Source organism: Bidens hawaiensis, unplaced genomic scaffold (genome assembly GCF_021521415.1).
Source record: "Bidens hawaiensis isolate Kalapana, Puna unplaced genomic scaffold, B.hawaiensis_p1.1 tig00001961_1, whole genome shotgun sequence".
NCBI classification, from domain to species: domain Eukaryota; kingdom Viridiplantae; phylum Streptophyta; class Magnoliopsida; order Asterales; family Asteraceae; genus Bidens; species Bidens hawaiensis.
In genome coordinates, this window is record NW_027491109.1 from 1,263,494 (window position 1) to 1,282,739 (window position 19,246).

General features: G+C 35.6%; 1 pseudogene across 1 annotated transcript; it reads left to right on the forward strand.

The window, feature by feature from the left end:
- The first annotated feature begins 1,215 nt into the window (after positions 1-1,215).
- LOC143603795 (AP-4 complex subunit epsilon-like) lies at positions 1,216-11,128 on the forward strand (annotated as a pseudogene). The gene is made up of 11 exons (XR_013148137.1): positions 1,216-1,932; positions 3,204-3,388; positions 4,932-5,147; positions 8,323-8,433; positions 8,510-8,707; positions 8,789-8,920; positions 9,004-9,060; positions 9,152-9,268; positions 9,345-9,422; positions 9,521-9,664; positions 9,738-11,128. The product of XR_013148137.1 is annotated as an AP-4 complex subunit epsilon-like (transcript).
- The last annotated feature ends 8,118 nt before the right edge of the window (positions 11,129-19,246 follow it).

Consider the following 19,246-nt stretch of genomic DNA (forward strand, 5'->3'; position numbering starts at 1 on the left):
TTTAATCATGTTATAGATATAATATAAATAGAGTGTAAAAGGAAAGCAATAATTATTAATCTTGACATATATTAGTTTTGAAGGAAAACAACTGTGAGTATTAAACACAAACCGACACGTGTCTACAATTATTTTACTTTATTAACATAAATAGAGTTTAAAAAAAGTGAATAATTTAATTATATTATTGATATAATATAAATAGAGTGTAAAAGAAAGTGAATAATTATTAATGTATGACATATATTAGTTTTGGAGGGAAAAAATTGTGAGGGTTAACCACAAACCAATACGTGTCTACAATTATTTTACTTTTATTAGAATAAGTAGATGTGTCTTATAAGTTAAGTTACCGTAAACTCTTATGAAATAATGAATGTCGGTGGGTATCTCTTTGTCTAACCATCACTTATCACAATATATTCATATTAGCATGGAATAGGTTACTAAATGAAGTTCAATCTTCATGCATGAGTTATAGCTAGATTAGCATAGATATTCCAATATAGAAGTATACAACTAGCTAGTTTTTCAAATCGGTTCTCTTAAGCTAGTTTCAATGCATTACATAAATAGTTTTTCGCAATCATGTTCTCTTAAACCGGTCTCAACTATTATATACTCCAACTGACTTCAAACTAACACATCTAAACTGAATCAGTTTCGGATAATTCAACCTAGAGGTGGACAAACCAATTCTCAGGCCAAAACGAGTTCAAGTTGCAACTAGTTCAGTTGGTTACAATATATTAAAACCGTTTGGGTTGTAACCAATTTGGGTTCTAGTCTGTTTTTGACCAAGTCCTAACCGAGTCAAGTTCGAATAAACCGGTTTGAAATCGATTCCAATGGTGAAGGTTATGAACCAGTTTCAAACCTACATACTCAATTAGAGATGGGAACAAAAACACGTTAATTAAACCGAAACCGATTATGTAAAAATCGGTTTGAAACCAATTGTAACAATAGGTTTAAAACTAGTTTGCAATTCTCTCTAACAATACCGGTCAAAGTCCGATCGTAACCCGAACCAAAACTAATCATGAACCATTCAAGAATTCGGTTTAACACGAATCAAAACCGATCATAAACCGGTTTTAACTTTTGATGACTAAACCCAGCCGGTTTCAACCCAAACCAGTTTGACTCCGATCGGGTCGAGAAACCATTTTATTTTTACAAATCTACCCCCACTCAACCCCAAGCCACGTGCATTACACTCGTCTCTCTAAAATCCAACATCTGCTTCTTCTTCTTCTTCACAAGACTGTAAATCCTGATCCACCGAAACCCTAAATCCCTTAATAATAATAATAACAGTCACACACCTGCAAATCTGGAGCAGCTAAAAACCTTCGGCCGTGAGCTGACGACAATGGGCTCCAACGGCCAATCGAAGGAGTTTCTAGACCTAATCAAATCCATCGGCGAAGCCCGATCCAAATCCGAAGAAGACCGGATCATCCTCCACCAGATCGAAACCCTAAAACGCACAATCAACGACCCTGACATCCCCAAGCGTAAAATTAAAGGGTACATCATCCGTTTAGTCTATATCGAGATGCTCGGCCACGATGCTTCCTTCGGTTACATCCACGCCGTTAAAATGACGCATGACGATTCACTGTTACTCAAACGAACTGGTTATTTGGCGGCTACTCTGTTTCTGAACGAGGATCATGATTTGATTATACTGATTGTCAATACGATCCAGAAGGATTTGAAGTCGGATAATTATTTGGTCGTGTGCGCCGCGTTGAACGCGTGCTGTAAGTTGATTAATGAGGAGACGGTCCCGCTGTGGTGCAGCAGGTTGTGGAGTTTTTGGGGCATCATAAGGAGGTGGTTCGGAAGAAGGCGTTCATGGCGTTGCATAGCTTTCATCGGAAGGCGCCGGCTTCGGTGAATCATCTTGTGGCGAATTTTCGGAAGGTTGGTGGTTTTTATTGGTTTTGCGCGTTTTTTAACTTGGTTTTACCTGCATTATGGTTTTTAGTTCTGTATGCAAGTTTGATTTTATTTGAGTTATGCTAGTTAGGCATGGATTCAGTGTTGTAGAAATCGCTAGGCATTAGTTAGCGGTGGGGTAGGGGCTAATTGGTGGGGTACCGACTAGCGATTAATAGGCACGATATTTACAACCATGTGCATGATTAGTTTGTTTGTCGTTTGATGGTCCATTGCTTCAGAAACATACTTGTTATTTCTTATGATGATCCTGGATACAAAACATTCCGTGATTTTTGTACTTAGTTCAACCTGCATTATGGTTTAAAAGTTGTTTAGTTCTATTTGCAATCTTATTTTATTTGAATTCTGCTAGTTAGGTATGATACCCCTTCGTATAAATACTTGTTACAAATTGTCATACTTTTATATTCTTCGAATGAATTCTGCTATGAGAAGATTGCTTTTTTACCATTAGGATCTATTTGGTAATGATACTGTTACACGTGGTGCATTAATTAGTTTGTTGTTTGATGGTCCGTTTACGTTAGAAGCTGAAGCAATCTTGTTGGAGAAGGGGAATTTAGGGGGTGTTTGGGATTTCGTATTTTACCTCCTTATACCTTATTTAAGGCATAAGGTATAAGTTACAATGTTGTAACTTATACCTTGTACACTTTCCCAAACACCTTATAACTTATAACCCATAAGTTATAAGCTATAAGGAGCAAAAATTAGGAATCCCAAACAGCCCCTTAATGCGATATTTCATATGAATTTAACTTAAAGTAAGCATATAGTCATATATGATTTAATTATTCTTTCAAGTTTAAACAAAGATGAGTTTTGAACTGATGTGAGTACCAAACAAATAATTATCTGGTCTAATGGTGAAAACATAGTCTGAAACAACACATTTGTTCAAATAACTAACATATTAAGGGCTGTAACATTCATGGGAAACATCTGTTTACACAGCACAAATGTGTATATCTCCACCATTAGATTTGAGTAAACAAATAGTTGAGTATTTTAGGGAGCACAATCATCATGTTATAGCTCTATGTTATTAAATCTGCTACCTTTTTGTTGATGATCACTTGCATATAATGGATTTCTACCGATGCAATTGGTGAATTTAGTGAGGTCATATTTCCTGATATTTTTTATGAGAAACATTATTGACTAATCTTGAAAATTTATAGTATGATGTAATCAAAATTTTCTGATCCTTGACTTGCACATTTTTGTTGCAGATACTTTCTGATAATGACCCTGGTGTCATGGGTGCCACACTTTTCCCTTTACATGATCTTATCATGGCAGATGCAAGTCTATACAAGGATCTAGTTGCAAGTTTGTCAACATTCTTAAACAAGTTGCTGAGCGCAGATTGCCAAAAACTTATGACTATCATCAGGCACCTGCCCCTTTCATTCAGGTATGCACTTGTTGCACATGTAGATACCATAGGGCTAGGCCCTTCTTTTTGGAACTTTTAATCCTCCTTCATGTGAACAAATTGCAACACTTTTCTTTTTGGGTCGTTTGTTGCAAAATATAGTTGTTTTTTCTCTTTGATGGGATTTTAGTTTTACTCTACTTGTGTTGCCTATTAGTTTTCATTTCATGAAGTCCGAAACTTTGCTACTGTTCGAGATGTTTTTGTTGCCTTTTGATCAATAGCTAAGCACTTTTATGAACTACATGCTGCTGTGGTTTTTCTTTTGGCAGAGTGAGTGTGAGTTTTGTTTGGGTTCTTTCAGTTTCTTATTGTCATATTTCTTTCCTTGGAGAATAAAAACTTAATACTGGCTAGGATTGAACTTTTTGGACAGAATATCGTGGGTAAAACAATCATTGCTTGATTCACGTCTAGGAGAACTTCTGGATTCGTGCAAGCAGTTTGTGCGACAACTTCTTAATTCAGTTGAAGTTTAACAATTGCTTTCGTATATACTCATATAATTTAAGCTTGCTATTAGGATTGCTTCTAGATGTCCATTTTCTGTCTTATTGATTGGAAACTTCTTAAACAATGGAAAGCTTAACAACAGCAGTTAAGGTAGACTTAAAGTGAAGTTAACACGAATTATGAAACCATTCAACGTAGAAACGCACAATCCCTAGGGTCCTCGACACAAGGCTAACTTCTTTGGTACAAGCTTAATTTTATTGTTTTTACTAGAGGAAAATGTAAAGAAACACAACAAATTGTTCTTCTGATACAGTAGAAAGTTTTGAAGTAAAAGTAGAACATATTAAGAAATTCGATTCTAGTGTGTATCATCTTGTGAAAAAGTACTTGACTTTTCATATCATGCTTTTTAAAAAAATGTATATAGCAAAGCTAGCTTGCCTCGTATGAATGTATGTGAATATGTAACAAACTAACAATACAACACAACCCCATGTTAGTTTTCAATGTTGATTTCTTTTTCATGTTCTCATTTTTTTAATTATCTTGAATTTTGATCAATTACATACTTATTTAGTTTAAACTTTAGATCCTTCATCTCGTTTCCATGTTCTCATTTTTGATCACTTTCCATGCTTCAGTTTCATCTCGTTTCATTTGATTTTTATATCTAAATATATGTATACAAAGTAAGAAATATACGTTCGATATATAATCTGACCTTTTTTTCATCTCTCACTGGGTTTGTACCCATATCAAATTAAAACTCATGCATGTTCAGTTGCATGTGCAATTTATCATCATCCAATCATTCATTCCACATTATGAACAGTAGTTTGCTGCTAAATTTCGTAATGCACAAGATAAAGGTTTTACAATAACCTTTGATCCATGCCTTTTGAGGTCTTGAATTATTATTACAGTTATAAAGTAAGTGTATGTAGATAAATCCTGACACGTTTTACTTGTACACTAGATTACACACAAAAAAATTACTGAGTTCTTGAGTTTTGTGAAAGTAAGTTATAACTTTTGGCATCATAATTGATTCTTTTCAATGCGCCAGATTAAGTTGCTAAAAATCCTAGCATTACTCGGTAGTGGTGACAAAAAGTCAAGCGAGCAAATGTATACAGTCATCGGGGACATAATGAGGAAAAGTGATACAGCTAGTAACATAGGAAATGCCATTATTTATGAATGCATATGCTGCATCTCTTCTATACAACCGAGTCCCAAGTTATTGGAATCAGCTGCTGATGCAATCGCTAATTTCCTCAAGGTAATATATTATTATTGTTATTATTATTATTAATTATTATAGTTTGTTATTTTATTTTACAATACCCGGTCTTATTTGTTAGGATTAAACGCACACACGAAACTGAACACGACACGAAAGCAATAAACGAACACGAGGATTTAACGTGGTTCGGTCTAAACTGACCTACGTCCACGGGTGGCAACTAGGTATATCTTTATTGAGTGACAAAATATTACAAGTACATAATGTTGTTTATATAGAGACTGAACTAGGGTTAGTAAATTATTATGCAAGAAATCTAAACCGGGCCGGGCTTGGGCCCGACCGCCCACACCCGTCTCCTCTTTTGACTTCATATAATAAACCGGGCCAACAAGGCCTACGAACCCAACAATCTCCCACTCGGAGGCCTTGAGTACTCTCGTCTGCACTCCTGATTGTACTTCTGTAATCTGAACATTAAACTTCTTCTAGTTGCCACCGCCTTCTCATCAATTAACCTGAAGGCCCGTTGAAGCTCCCCGGAGCTCCAACACGTCAGTCATGGCTGAAACTGCCCCTGACCCGTTCTCTGTCCCTACCGGCTCCCACTGTAACGAACTACCGGATCCTGAGATAACCTGAGAACAAACACTCTCCATATTCAGCAAGTAATTCATTGGAGAGACTTTTACAGCTGGAATACTGGTTTTCTTAATCCACTGTCGACCTGGAACTGTAACTGAAACACGACCTGTGCTCCCACTGTCACGATGTCCCCCAACTGATTTAACCTTCCTAGCTCGTTCATCCTGAATCTTCACTTTGGCTCTGGGTTTGTTACTTGCAAAACGAACCTTCTTCTGCCCACGAGATTCTGTGAACCGGATTTTGTCTTTCACCAAAACTGGATCCGCTCCTTTCGATGACATATCGACCATATACAACGAACCCATTTTCTTGCCACGAGCAACAACGAGATTCCCTTTGACTACTTTCCACTGCCCATTCCCGAACTTAACATCGTGCCCCTGGTCATCCAACTGCCCAACTGAAATCAAACGTTTCTTCAAACTTGGAATAACCCTCACGTCTTTCAAAGTCCAAGAAGTACCGGCTGAAGTTATCAAATCAACGTCTCCCATACCCGTAACCTCTAAAATATCATCATTCGCTAGTCGAACCTTTCCAAAATCCCCAAATTTAAGATTCTTCATCGTTTCACTACAGTGAGTGGCATGAAACGATGCACCAGAATCCATCACCCAAGCATCAACGCTACTCTCAACACTACAAACCAAAGCCTCATCACTACTGACCCCGTCATCTGTGTCGTCTTCTGTAACGTTCACCTCTTTCTTACCATTCGGACACTGATTCCTGAAGTGTCCTTTCTCTTTACAACCCCAACATTCAATATCCTTACGAGTCTTAGACTGACTCCTCTTCCTGCTCCCACTGCCTCGCTGTTTTCCCCTACCTCTACCTTCTGTGACTAGCATATTGCCTGATGATTCACCTGAACTTCTGCGTCTTGAATCTTCTCCCAGAATCAGATCTCGAATCCCATCGAAAGTAATATTTGTAGACGAACTACAAACTGCAGTCACTGTTTGCGACCAACTGTCGGGCAAAGAGGATAATAACAAGAGGCCTTGAACTTCATCATCAAACTTAATGTTAACTGACACTAAGCGGGACAAGATCGAATTAAGATTATTGATATGAGTTGTAACTGACCCACCCTCTTTCATTCTTGTTGTCACTAGCTCTCGGATAAGATAGATTTTATTCGTTGCCGAAGGCTTTTCATACATGTTGGATAGCGCCTCCATCATACCACGTGCTGTGGTTTCTTTCATGATGTTAAACGCCACATCTTCCGACAACGACAATGTAATACAAGCCCTAGCTTTCTTGTCTAACTTCTTCCAATCTGCTTCTGACATCTTTTCTGGTTTTTCATCCTCAAGCACTACATCCAAGTCTTTCTGACAAAGTAGTGCCTCAATCTGCATCTTCCACCAACCGAACTTCTGTCCGTCAAACTTCTGTATCGAAAACTTTCCGTCTTCTGCCATAACAATGACTAAAACGAAAAACTGGATAAAAAACAGAGACAGACACAACAATGGCACGAGCCTGAACTTAACGGCTGTTCAACTGAACTCTGTTAAACAATCAACCTATTTAACGTGCAGCGGAATAACGAACTGTAAATCAGAAAACTGAAACTTTAACAGAAACGATAAAACCTGTCAAACGCGGTTGGCACTGGTTCTTTGTTTCTTTAAACGATTCTTCTGACTTAACAACTGTTCTTCAATAAAATAGGATCTTGATTTAACTGTTCTTGGCTCATACTTTGCAACTACGATGTTGACCCAAATTTATTTATGGGCTAAACTACCCAAACGTGGCCCACACAATCAATACGGGCCTGCTTTGTTTTCACAAGGCCCAAATTAGAAAAAACTTGATTTGGTCCAACTTCTTAGTGGATATTTGCTCCTGCTCAAAACAAATAAACAATTGGGTGGCGTGAACTCCTAAAAAGAAAGTGAAACAATTCAAACTCTTCTTTTCTGGTCAATTACTAACAACGTCGGCGGCCCAAGTGTATTTCTGAGCGACAAACAATGATGCTCGTTCAAATAACTGATAATTGTTTCGCGAAGCCCTAATCACGATTAAAACTGGTGGTGATGTGGCGCTCGATAGAACCCAAGTCGCGATCGTCGGCGGCGTAAACCCCAACGACAATAAGAAAACTGTAGCGGCGGCGAAACCCTAGCGCAGTAGGGTGGCGGCGGCTGGATGGTTTGGCGGCGACTCGGCTGGTTCAACGTGTTCTTCGCGTGATCCGAACCCTAGCTCTGATACCACTTGTTAGGATTAAACGCACACACGAAACTGAACACGACACGAAAGCAATAAACGAACACGAGGATTTAACGTGGTTCGGTCTAAACTGACCTACGTCCACGGGTGGCAACTAGGTATATCTTTATTGAGTGACAAAATATTACAAGTACATAATGTTGTTTATATAGAGACTGAACTAGGGTTAGTAAATTATTATGCAAGAAATCTAAACCGGGCCGGGCTTGGGCCCGACCGCCCACACCCGTCTCCTCTTTTGACTTCATATAATAAACCGGGCCAACAAGGCCTACGAACCCAACATTATTTGCATATATTTTTTCCATTTTAGAGTGGCAGTCATAATTTGAAGTATATGGGTATCGATGCTCTTGGTAGATTAATACAAATAAGTCCAGATATTGCTGAACAACACCAACTTGCTGTGATCGATTGCTTAGAGGTGAGTTTGATCAGTTGACTGATCTATTTGTTTATCTTATTGGAAATGATGTTAATTAATTACTTGTCGTATCCAGGATCGTGATGACACTCTAAAGAGGAAAACCTTTGAGCTGCTATACAAAATGACAAAATCCTCCAATGTGGAAGTAATAGTAGACCGTATGATTGATTACATGATTAGCATTAATGATAATCACTACAAAACTGAAACAGCATCCAGATGTGTGGAGCTTGCAGAACAATTTGCTCCCAGTAACCATTGGTTCATCCAGGTTTATATACATACACATAAATATATTTTAATTTTTTTACCTGTTTACTAATAACTTATCTCCACTTTTTTTGATTTACAGACCATGAACAAAGTTTTCCAGCATGCTGGAGATTTAGTGAACCCCAAGGTTGCACATAACTTGATGCGATTGATTGCTGAAGGATTTGGAGAGGATGATGATACAGAAGATAGTCAGCTGAGATTATCCGCTGTATGCAATTCTTTATTTTTTAAATTTCAGTTATAGTTATATTTCTGTTTTCTTTTGTTGTGATTTCATTTTTTGGTTTGTAGGTGGAATCTTACCTGAAAATAGTCGATGAGCCAAAGCTTCCATCAGCATTTCTCCAGGTAAGTTCAGGTTTCATGGTCAACTGATTTCTTTTTATTATATATAGGTGTGTGTGTATATATTTATCTTATATGCTAACTTTGACAACAGGTCATATGTTGGGTGTTGGGTGAATATGGGACTGCAGACGGTAAATATTCTGCTTCCTACATCAGTGGCAAGCTATGTGACGTGGCAGAAGCACATTCGGCTGATGATATAGTTAAGGTATGTTGACTGGTTTTACAAACGAACGCTAGTGGTATGTTGACTACTTGACTTCCTTTTCTTTTTCATTTTAAAGGGATATGCAGTGACAGCACTTATGAAAGTATATTGTTTCGAGAAAGCAGCTGGAAGAAAAGCAACCTTGTTACCAGAGGTCTATAAAATGCTTACTCATCTTTCATGTCTCCTTTTATTCCAAAATAAAAGTATATTCAGTTTTTAAAATTTTTTCAATATACAATATCTTTGCAGTGCCAGTCGTTGCTTGAGGAATTATCAGCATCTCACTCATCTGATCTCCAACAACGTGCATACGAATTCCAAGCAATCCTTAATCTTGATGCCAATGCCATAGAGAATATTATGCCATAAGATGCAAGCTGTGAAGACATTGAGGTAAACTTTTGTGTATTTTAATAATTAAATAAGTTTTGATGTTTAATAACTTACTATTAATATTTACATGCAGATCGATGTGAGCCTTTCGTTTCTTGATAATTATGTCCAGAAGTCACTAGAGCAGGGGGCTGAACCCTATATCCCTGAAAATGAACGCTCCGGAACCCTAAATTATAGCAAAATCAGAAACCATAACTCCTATGAACAACCTCATTCTCTTTGGTTTGAGGCGAACGAGGTTCCAAAACCTGTGGTCCCTACTAACATAACCGACATAGTTCCTGTAACTGCAACTGTATCCGAGCCTTCTTATCAACCATCGGTTCAACCTACTTGGCCTTTAGTACCCATTTCTGATGCAGGCTCAGGCTCAGGCTCAGGCTCAGGCTCGGGTTCGACTGAACTTAAGTTGCGGCTCGATGGCGTTCAAAAGAAGTGGGGTAAGCCCACATACTCATCTGGTCCATCCTCATCTACCTCAAACTTTGAGTCCCATAGGACTACAGTTAATGGTGCAACACAGCCTGATACGGTTATATCTAAACCACTTGAACTGAGGCAGTCAAGTGTTGAGGTTTCAGAAGAGAAGCAAAAACTGGCGGCTTCATTGTTCGGGTACGACTTCACAGTCTGAAAGGAAGCAATCTGGCAGTGCTGCGGCTCATACTAAGCCTTCAAGAACAACCGCAACCGTAACTGTCAACAAAACGGTTCAGCCACCTCCACCTGACTTGCTTGATTTGGGTGAACCGGTTGGTGATACGAATAGTTATTCTTCGACTGCGGATCCGTTTAAACAACTGGAAGGTCTTCTTGATTTGAGTCAAGATGTTAAAGCTCCTGCTGCTGGTTCTAATGGTTCTGATCTTTTGTCTCTCTATTCAGATACTGTTACAAATGGGAACCAGAATCAGAATCTGAATCTGAGTAATGGTTCAGCGAGTGCAAGTAAGAAACCTGCATCATTGACCAAAGGTCCAAGCCTGAAAGATGCTCTGGACAAAGATGCACTCGTTAGGCAAATGGGCGTGAACCCAACGAGCCAAAATCCTAACTTATTTAGTGATTTGCTCAGTTAATCAGTTTTCATCTCTCTAAATATCACAACCTGAATTTGCACATGGGAAGATTTATATTACAAGATTAAACAGGTTCAAAGGAGAAGCATGTGTGATCGGGCTGGGCTGTTCGTGTTGAGGTGGGCCCCAGGTAAAGATTTGATTTTGAGTGTTATAAAATCTTGTATTATTAAAAGATTCACCTGTTTTTGTTTGAATTTTGGGAGAGGAGTTATTGTATTTTAAGGAAGATATTGTTTTTGTTACTTCATATGTTGTAAAATACAGTGTACATTCTGCTTTTATGCACTCGTCATGTATCTCATCATTAATACGAGATGCTAAAGTGGTGCGTGTGATTCTAAGCGATTTTATCATAATACTGCTCTGTTTTCGGATCTAGTAATATACTTTTGGTATATCACTTTTGTTAACAAAGTATGCTAGTTCTTACGCATATCATACAGTGTCGGATCTAGTTAAATACTGTTGGTGCACCTTTTTTCATCTGACGATTTTGTTAACAAGGTTTGTCAGTTTATGCGTTAAACGCGACATGTGTTATCTGCGCGATACTATTAAACATGGTTAATTTGTTTTATTGTAATCAATTATCTTTAGATAATATTATGAAAAAATTACTTACTCTACAAGATATACATGCTATCAAGTATCAAGTCTTAAGTAACCTTTTTTTATTTTTATTACTTTTATTGTTGAAGAATATAATATTTTTGTGTTTGAAGTAAAGACCGGTGGTGAGCTCAAACTTTCATGTTCCAACCACTAGACAGTTGATATATTAACCATGGTCTTAAGTCAACTTCTATCTATTCTATTTATTCATCTATATCTTTTTTTTATCTATTCTACAAGTTGGAGTATGCAACCCCTTAATTCAACTTGGGGCCTTGGGGGGATAAAAAATAATAGTGCAAAATTACAAGAATAAATCTTGAGCCATTTAAGTTTTTCTATGAATGAAAATGAATACAATTGCATGTTTATTTATTTATTTATATTTTTAAATTTGGGCATGGAAAAAAATCGAAGATTTTATTGTGAATGCTCTAATATTATGTAATATTATATATTTTAGCTTATATAATTCTTTTAATAGTTATGTATTAAACAAATATAAAAATATTTATTTATTTATTAAAAAGTAATTAATGACATGTCATTTTTCACATGGTGTCCAATGACCCATTTTTTAGCTTCGTGCGAAAATAAGATGGCACCTACGTGTCATGTTCCACACTACATGGATTACACCACTTACTTTTAACATGTTTGGATAATAATAGTTCATTCACATACAATCCAAATCAAATAAAAAAATCTATATATACACTAAAAAGCCTGAAAAATTAGGTGACCCGACCTTATAAAAATCCATATTAATAAACATACAAACACCGAAAATTTGTAACCGATAAAACAGAAAAACGCAAATAATATCAATTCCAACTTTTCTGACATTTTTAAAACCAACAATAGACAACTAGAGCTCAATGCATTTTTCATGACATCATTTGGTATTTATTGATATATTCAGTTTTTATTTTTATTAAAATAACAGTGATATAGGGTTGAAATTTGGCCAGGGGAAGCTGATCTTTCTGGTGCATTTGATCATGAATAAATTCTGGTGTTTTCTTGATTTTTGGAACAAATATTTATTTTTTAAACCTTTATGAATAAACAGACATTTACAGTTGACACCATCTTCTTGGTGAGATTCATTGAAGGTACCGTACGTAACTACGTACCTTGTAGCATATATGCAACCAAAGGCATTTATTTCATCCTACCAATGGTCGCTATATTTTATGGTCAGTCTATTTACTCCTCTTAGGATGGAGGGTGTGGACGACGGGTACACCAAGTGGCAATATCCCTCGCGGGGAACACCACCACCACCCTCTCAAAAGTCGCCTCCGGGTATGAGTGAGGGGTGGTATCCCCCCTAAGCTTAACAAACATATATAGCCATTCCGCGGCTATAATTCCACCCAATCTCCAATGAATTTCAAATTAAATACCCCAATTTTTCTATTTAAAATCTCATTTATTTCAATTTACATACACTCTATACAATCAAAAAAATATAAGACAAAATACATACACTTCCTACTCATATTCTACCCAAATTTTTAGTTTGTAATCTTTACTTTTATTTATAATGCAAATTCTTATTTATTTATGTATATTTTTTAAAGATTTATTACTTATTTTTTTTATAAAACATTATAATAATTTATGGTAGTTTAGTGATGTGTCAGCAGCCCTTAAGGTAGTTAGGGGTAAAAATGAGGTGGCAGTTAGGGCTTATGGTACTTTGAGTACCCTTAGATCAAACGTAAGGGGGCGCTTTGCTCACTCAAAAAGCCCCTAGAGTGCTGGGAACACACCCCTGGGGGGCCTTATAGGGCACTTTGGGCTTCAATTTCTCTTTCTCATAGCTTTGTACAAAGCACCCTAAAAGTTTGATGATGGGGCCATAAGTAAAGTGGACCAATAGAATTAAGAAGGGAGTTAGGGGGGGGGGGGGGGGGGGTTCCCCCTCCTACCACTACGTGTGGTCTTAGAGCATTCTCAACCCATTCTCTAAAGTTGTTAAACCCATATAATTTAGGGTAAATGTTAAGAAAACCATCAAAATCACCTCTCCAATCCATTCCCTATTATATGGATGAGTTATATGGCAACTAAAGTAAAACTCTAAATATAGGGACTCAATTTTGATCCATACCATATAATATATCACCTATCCTCCAATCACCATTTACTATATAACAAGACAAAAGAGAAAAAAATAATAAATAATTAATTTATGGATATGAATAGGGAATAGAATGTGAAAGAATTTTGAAACATGATAGATAAATTTATGGAATTGTGTTTTTTAGCTAAATTATAGGGAAAAATATATGGAATGAGCTGTGAATGCTCTTAGAGCATCTACAACAATAAACTCATACAAATCGTCACATCATATTCTAAGTTTTTCTCAAAAATCTCATTTTCTTTTACAACAAACCCTATTAAAAATATTAAAACTGTATGTATGTATGTATGTATGTATGTGTGTATATATATATATGTGTGTGTGTGTGTATTTATGTGAGAGAATGAGAGAAAAAGTGGGGCTACCATGTTGCCCCCCTCAAGTTTGTAGAAAATGACTTCATATCCAAAAACTTGGCACCGGAATAATGAAGTTTGTAACCCCTTAGTTGTTTGATGTCACGTGGATTCAAACCTCGAAACTTGAGGCTTGTAGATGCTCTTAGGATTGCATACCCTTCGCCCTTACAACTCCTTTATGTTACAACTTTTTATGTTTTTAAAAGTTTTATATATCTTTTCCAACGTTTAATATATAAGGGTGGTGGGGTGGGTAGCGGGTAGTGCCCTTGGGTATCCCAGGTACAACGCCGCCACCCTCCCCATTTTCCCCGTAGAGGTATTGATTCTCGGTGATACAACTCAGAGAAAGAAGAGGTGAGAGGTCGGAGCATGTTTGTGTGTGTAGATGGAGCAGATGGTTGGGCGGGTAATATGATGCCTGTGAGTTCGGACTTCAGGGTTCGGCGAGTTCGAAGACAGCGGCTAGGGTGGTGGCGGGTAATTGGTGGGCCTGCGGGTTGCGCCCCCTCCACCCTAATATAGTTATGATTTGTTTATTTTTTTATTTACATTTTGATATAAGTATATTAAAATCGAAAAACTAGTTTGAAACATGTGTATTACATGGGTAATTTATGAAATTACAATACCTAATAAATATCGATATAAATAAACCTAGAAAGCGTTAATACACAATTAGTGTACAATAGTATTTACAACAATTTTAAAGTCAACAATTTTAAAGTAAACAATAATTTTTTCCTGGAAGGGTTTTCAATTTTTAACACAAATTATATAAACTGAAAAGAAATAAAATACCCTTAAAATTTTTATCAATGCATTTTCTTACAAAGATATAGATAATGAATTTTTAGTTCGTAGCAATATTCTTTATTATTTGAATCCGTCAAAAGAAAACCTTAAACCGTAAAATATATATGTTTGCCATTAATAATATTTAAGAAAAGTAAAAAAAAAAATATTATTTAGTCTGCTAGTTATTTGTATACACTTTTATTCTACCATCAACATAAAATAACAATTATGTTATGGATTAAAGAACTTCATCGTCGTTAAACACTTAAAGTCTGCTAAGGTGGGAGGAGTGCATGATGACTGACCTCTTGAGAAGTAAGGGCACTTAAAAACAAAACCGTAAGCTTTTCATGAATAATACAAAAAATATTGGTGGTATCAGAAGCTGCATGCTACAAAACGTATCGATGACATGTTAAATGCATCACATGTAAGTAAAAGTATAGTGATTATTTGACATATCTAGTAGACGATGAGGGTACCCTCAGTAAAACCTACAAGTAGGGAGTATGTTTAGCTAGCATAACTATATTTATATCGCTAAAAGGAGGTGTTTAAAGTTTAAACATTTGCAAAATAAACAACGAGGCTTAAATGATATTAGCAGGTCCACGATTATAATTAGATCTTGTATGTCATCTTATAAAGTTTACTTTTGTTTTTGTTGGTTCCAACTTCTAACTCCTCAATTATGATTCCATTTTTAAGTGGAAGCATGCACATTATTCGGTCAAACTACATGTTATTTTGGCATTAGAGTGACAAGTGTAATTGAATCAATAAATAATAGTTGGAGTTAAAATAAAAAAGTCAACTACGTATGTTAGCGTCTCATAATGAAGTGTACTTGTTTGCTTTTGTTATTATTATTTCCTATCATTTGACAACTACTACATATATTGATTGATTGAAAGTCAATATGATCATTTACAAGTTATTTTACATGCTTTTCACGTTCATTCGAAATTTCAATCAAATAATTTAGAAATATTAAGAACTAGTATTTAATGTTATGTTACAAATCTCTGCTCAAAATAGAACAAAGATTACGTTTTATAGGATGAGAAACGTGACAACATTTAGTTGAAAAAACGTATAAACGTTTCATGAAACAGTGTGTTGGTTTGGCAGTTATATTGGCTGTCGGTTTTTGAAAGTTCCTATGCTTGGTTTTTATTACTGAGAACTTGGTTACTAGTAGTGATTTGTTTCTACTAGATGGTCGTCAACACATACATTATAGTTCATACTGATGTGTCAGTTTCTGTAAGTGGCGGTGTTGCTTTATGTTAACCAGTTAGATCAGAAGCTATCCCGAAGACTTTTCTATTGCGTGTCTAACTTGTCGTGGAACTTATTTGTTTCACCCTTTTAATTCTAAGTTATTACTAGTCTTCAATTATATATCTATATCAACTGATAGGACTAAATCCATGTGTTAATACTTAATGATTGGCCATAAAACCTTAAAATGACATAAGTAGCAGGAATCTAGGAATTAGATATCACATGATTTCTAATCCATCCATTTAGCGAATAGTTTTTTGAACACCTCTATACCTCTTGAATATAATAAACTCAAAGTAACATATTCTTAACTTAAAATAAGATATCATTGAAAACACGTAGCCAAACCATGAGCTTTGCACAATATTTGGTCAAAACCGGCATCAACAGCTGTTTGAATTAAAAGATGGACTGATCTGTCTGACTGACTGAACAAAGCTAATCCTACATTTTGTTAAACACAGGTCTAGATCATATGGAGAAAAAATATTCAGATTAATAATATATAGCTTGTTTAAATTAATGACTTACTGTTATCATTATCACTTAGTACGGTTGGCCATGAGGAAGTTCAATAATTCAAGTATAGTTCATAATTAGAAGATCTATTGCAGGGCCGTCTCTGAAAATCATTAAAATATATTTTGGGCTGAATGCGAGAAAAATTTGGGCCTTAAGTAAAAATATGAGCTTATTAGGTTATGATTTGTGTTGTGAATTTTTTTTTTTTACATAAAAATGAGTTTAAATGAATTGGGTAATTGAGTTTAAATTAATATTGCCAATGAGCTGGTGATGGAGTTGTAAAGGAGAAACTTGGTGTTTTATGTGACCTAGGTTCGATTCATGCCCCCAACATTTGGTTCGGAGGAACCATGGTGATGATGAGAGACTAGACGAGTAGGTGACTTTCATTAGTTGGATCCTTGAACTAAACGAGTTTTATTAAACCGCACTATCGTGCCTTCGGGCGAGTGTTCACGTTCGTTGACCTTAGTTGAGGGGTTTTCCTAGATCAAAAGGCCAGTGTATCCTGATGTGGTGAATTTAGCTGGTAACCAATTTGGAGGATTCGGTGATAGTTCAAAAAAGAAAATTGAGTTTAAACATTCATAAAAAATACAACTTTTTTCTTCAAAATATAGTTTTTTTTAAATCAGGGCCCACTAGGTGATCAGGTTAGGAGTCGTGTTCCTCCCCTCAAAGCCATCTCCCCTAGGCCATAGTCACGCCATTGGTTAACGATCACATCACCACGAGAATTAGAAGGTTGCCATCAAAGTGTTTGGGTCCACTTCTCTCCATTAATCAGACGCAAACACACCCATTTTTTTTCTTTTTTCTTGTATTTAAACCATAACCTGATCGTTAAATGATGGTTAGTTAAAGTCCATTATCTAAATGGTAATGAAGTAGTACGACGGTATGTGTTTTTAGTTAAACCACACCATTTAACGACGAGTAGTCTTGTCTTATAAATATCGCCAACCAATATTGACTAATATAAAGTCAGCTTCCTTTTGTGTCATTAAGGACCTAGTTTTTTTTGTAAATGAATTCTTTGTATTTGACCATGCACCTTCTATTATTTAATTATATGTTCGTCATGTAGCTTTGTAGAACTTTTCAAATTAACGATTTGATCAATCATGCATGTCGAAGAGAAAGTCAAACAATTAACAATACATCATGACCAAAATGTCAACATATCAAATTCGAGTAATTAAGCTGTTGCGTTTTGTTATTGAGTTTTTGCAATTTGAATTTATCTGACTTGTTATATTTACGGTTTTGAAAAAAATCAAGTATCCGGTACAACAATAGTTGATGGCTTAGTGACACTAGTTATAAATTTATGGGATGCCAGTTAGAATAGAAGTAGGCCAGATAAATTGTCTTTAAAAGCTGACTTCGTAGATAAACATTATCGAATTTGGTTATGAATTATGATCCCATTTGAGGTGAGAGCGTGCCCATGATTACGCAAATATGCAAATTTGGCATTGTAGGGTGACATGCGTACTTGAATGAATATTAAAATCTTGTGCTTTAAAGTCAACTATTTTTTTGATTTTCATTTAAAGATTTATTGTTTTCAATTAAGATCTATAAATTTGTTAACTACTACATACGTTGATTAATCAAAAGTCAACTCTATTAAATATTTTTCGAAAGGGCATGTTTGATAAATAATTTATTGGTGAAAGATTATACTCCGTAAGAATGATCAAGAATCGGAGATTGATAGGTAATTGTTTGTTAATTAAAGGAGATCTAGAACTTTTTTGCATAGCGGTATAAGGATGATGAGTAATGCTTTACCTTTTCAAGGGGTGAGGGTTCCGTTACATGTTATATGTGGAACCTGAGAACTCCCAAAAAAAAACTTATGTCATTACGACATTAAAATACTCTACCACCAGATGAATATAAAACTGATTAGTTTTGTAGGGCCATAAAACAATGCACGAGTAAAAGTAAAATAATTATAAAACATTAATATACGACCTTTTTACCAACTAATATATTATATATTTTTATCTAAGAGCCTAAAAGTTTGTTTTTGGTTATCGAAATGAAAACTTATTAGGAGGATACCCATACTGAATTACTCTAATCTAACCTTGTTTACGTGTAGATATTAGACCATATTATTGTACATACTATATTTGATATTTACAACCTATAGAGTGTATCCATCCACAAGTAATGGCTTCGGAATATGGTGGTATTTATGGTTGGTCATTTATGGAGTTCATATATCTTTCATGTGAACGGATTATGTGATATCCTCCTAAATTGTCACAACTCACAACTACCCATTAAGACTTATTATTCTTGATGAGATTTGTCTCACTATTGTAATCATGATAAAATGACTCTTAACACCATTTGTAACATTCAACTTGTCACATAACATAACCTAACCCCCTTATTTGTTGCTGTATAAACAATCCTTGATTGCTCCTCCACTGGACTCTAAGGTACAATAGAACAATTCAAATTGTTGGTTTGGTTATATTTGTTGTGGTTCATCATCAATGGATATACTGTTGAAGTTGATAAGAGTTGAATGTATTAAGTTACCTGGTAGTAACTATATACCATTATGTGTTGTTTAGTAGATACGTATACGAAATTTAGAAAAAAAGAAGATATCATCAACTTGATAAAATTTTCTTATAATATTTCATCAACTTGATATGAAATCAAAGACTATAAACAAGAATAAAGACCATAAGGATCAATATGTAAAAAATAAGTTAATAGAATTATAATTATAAAT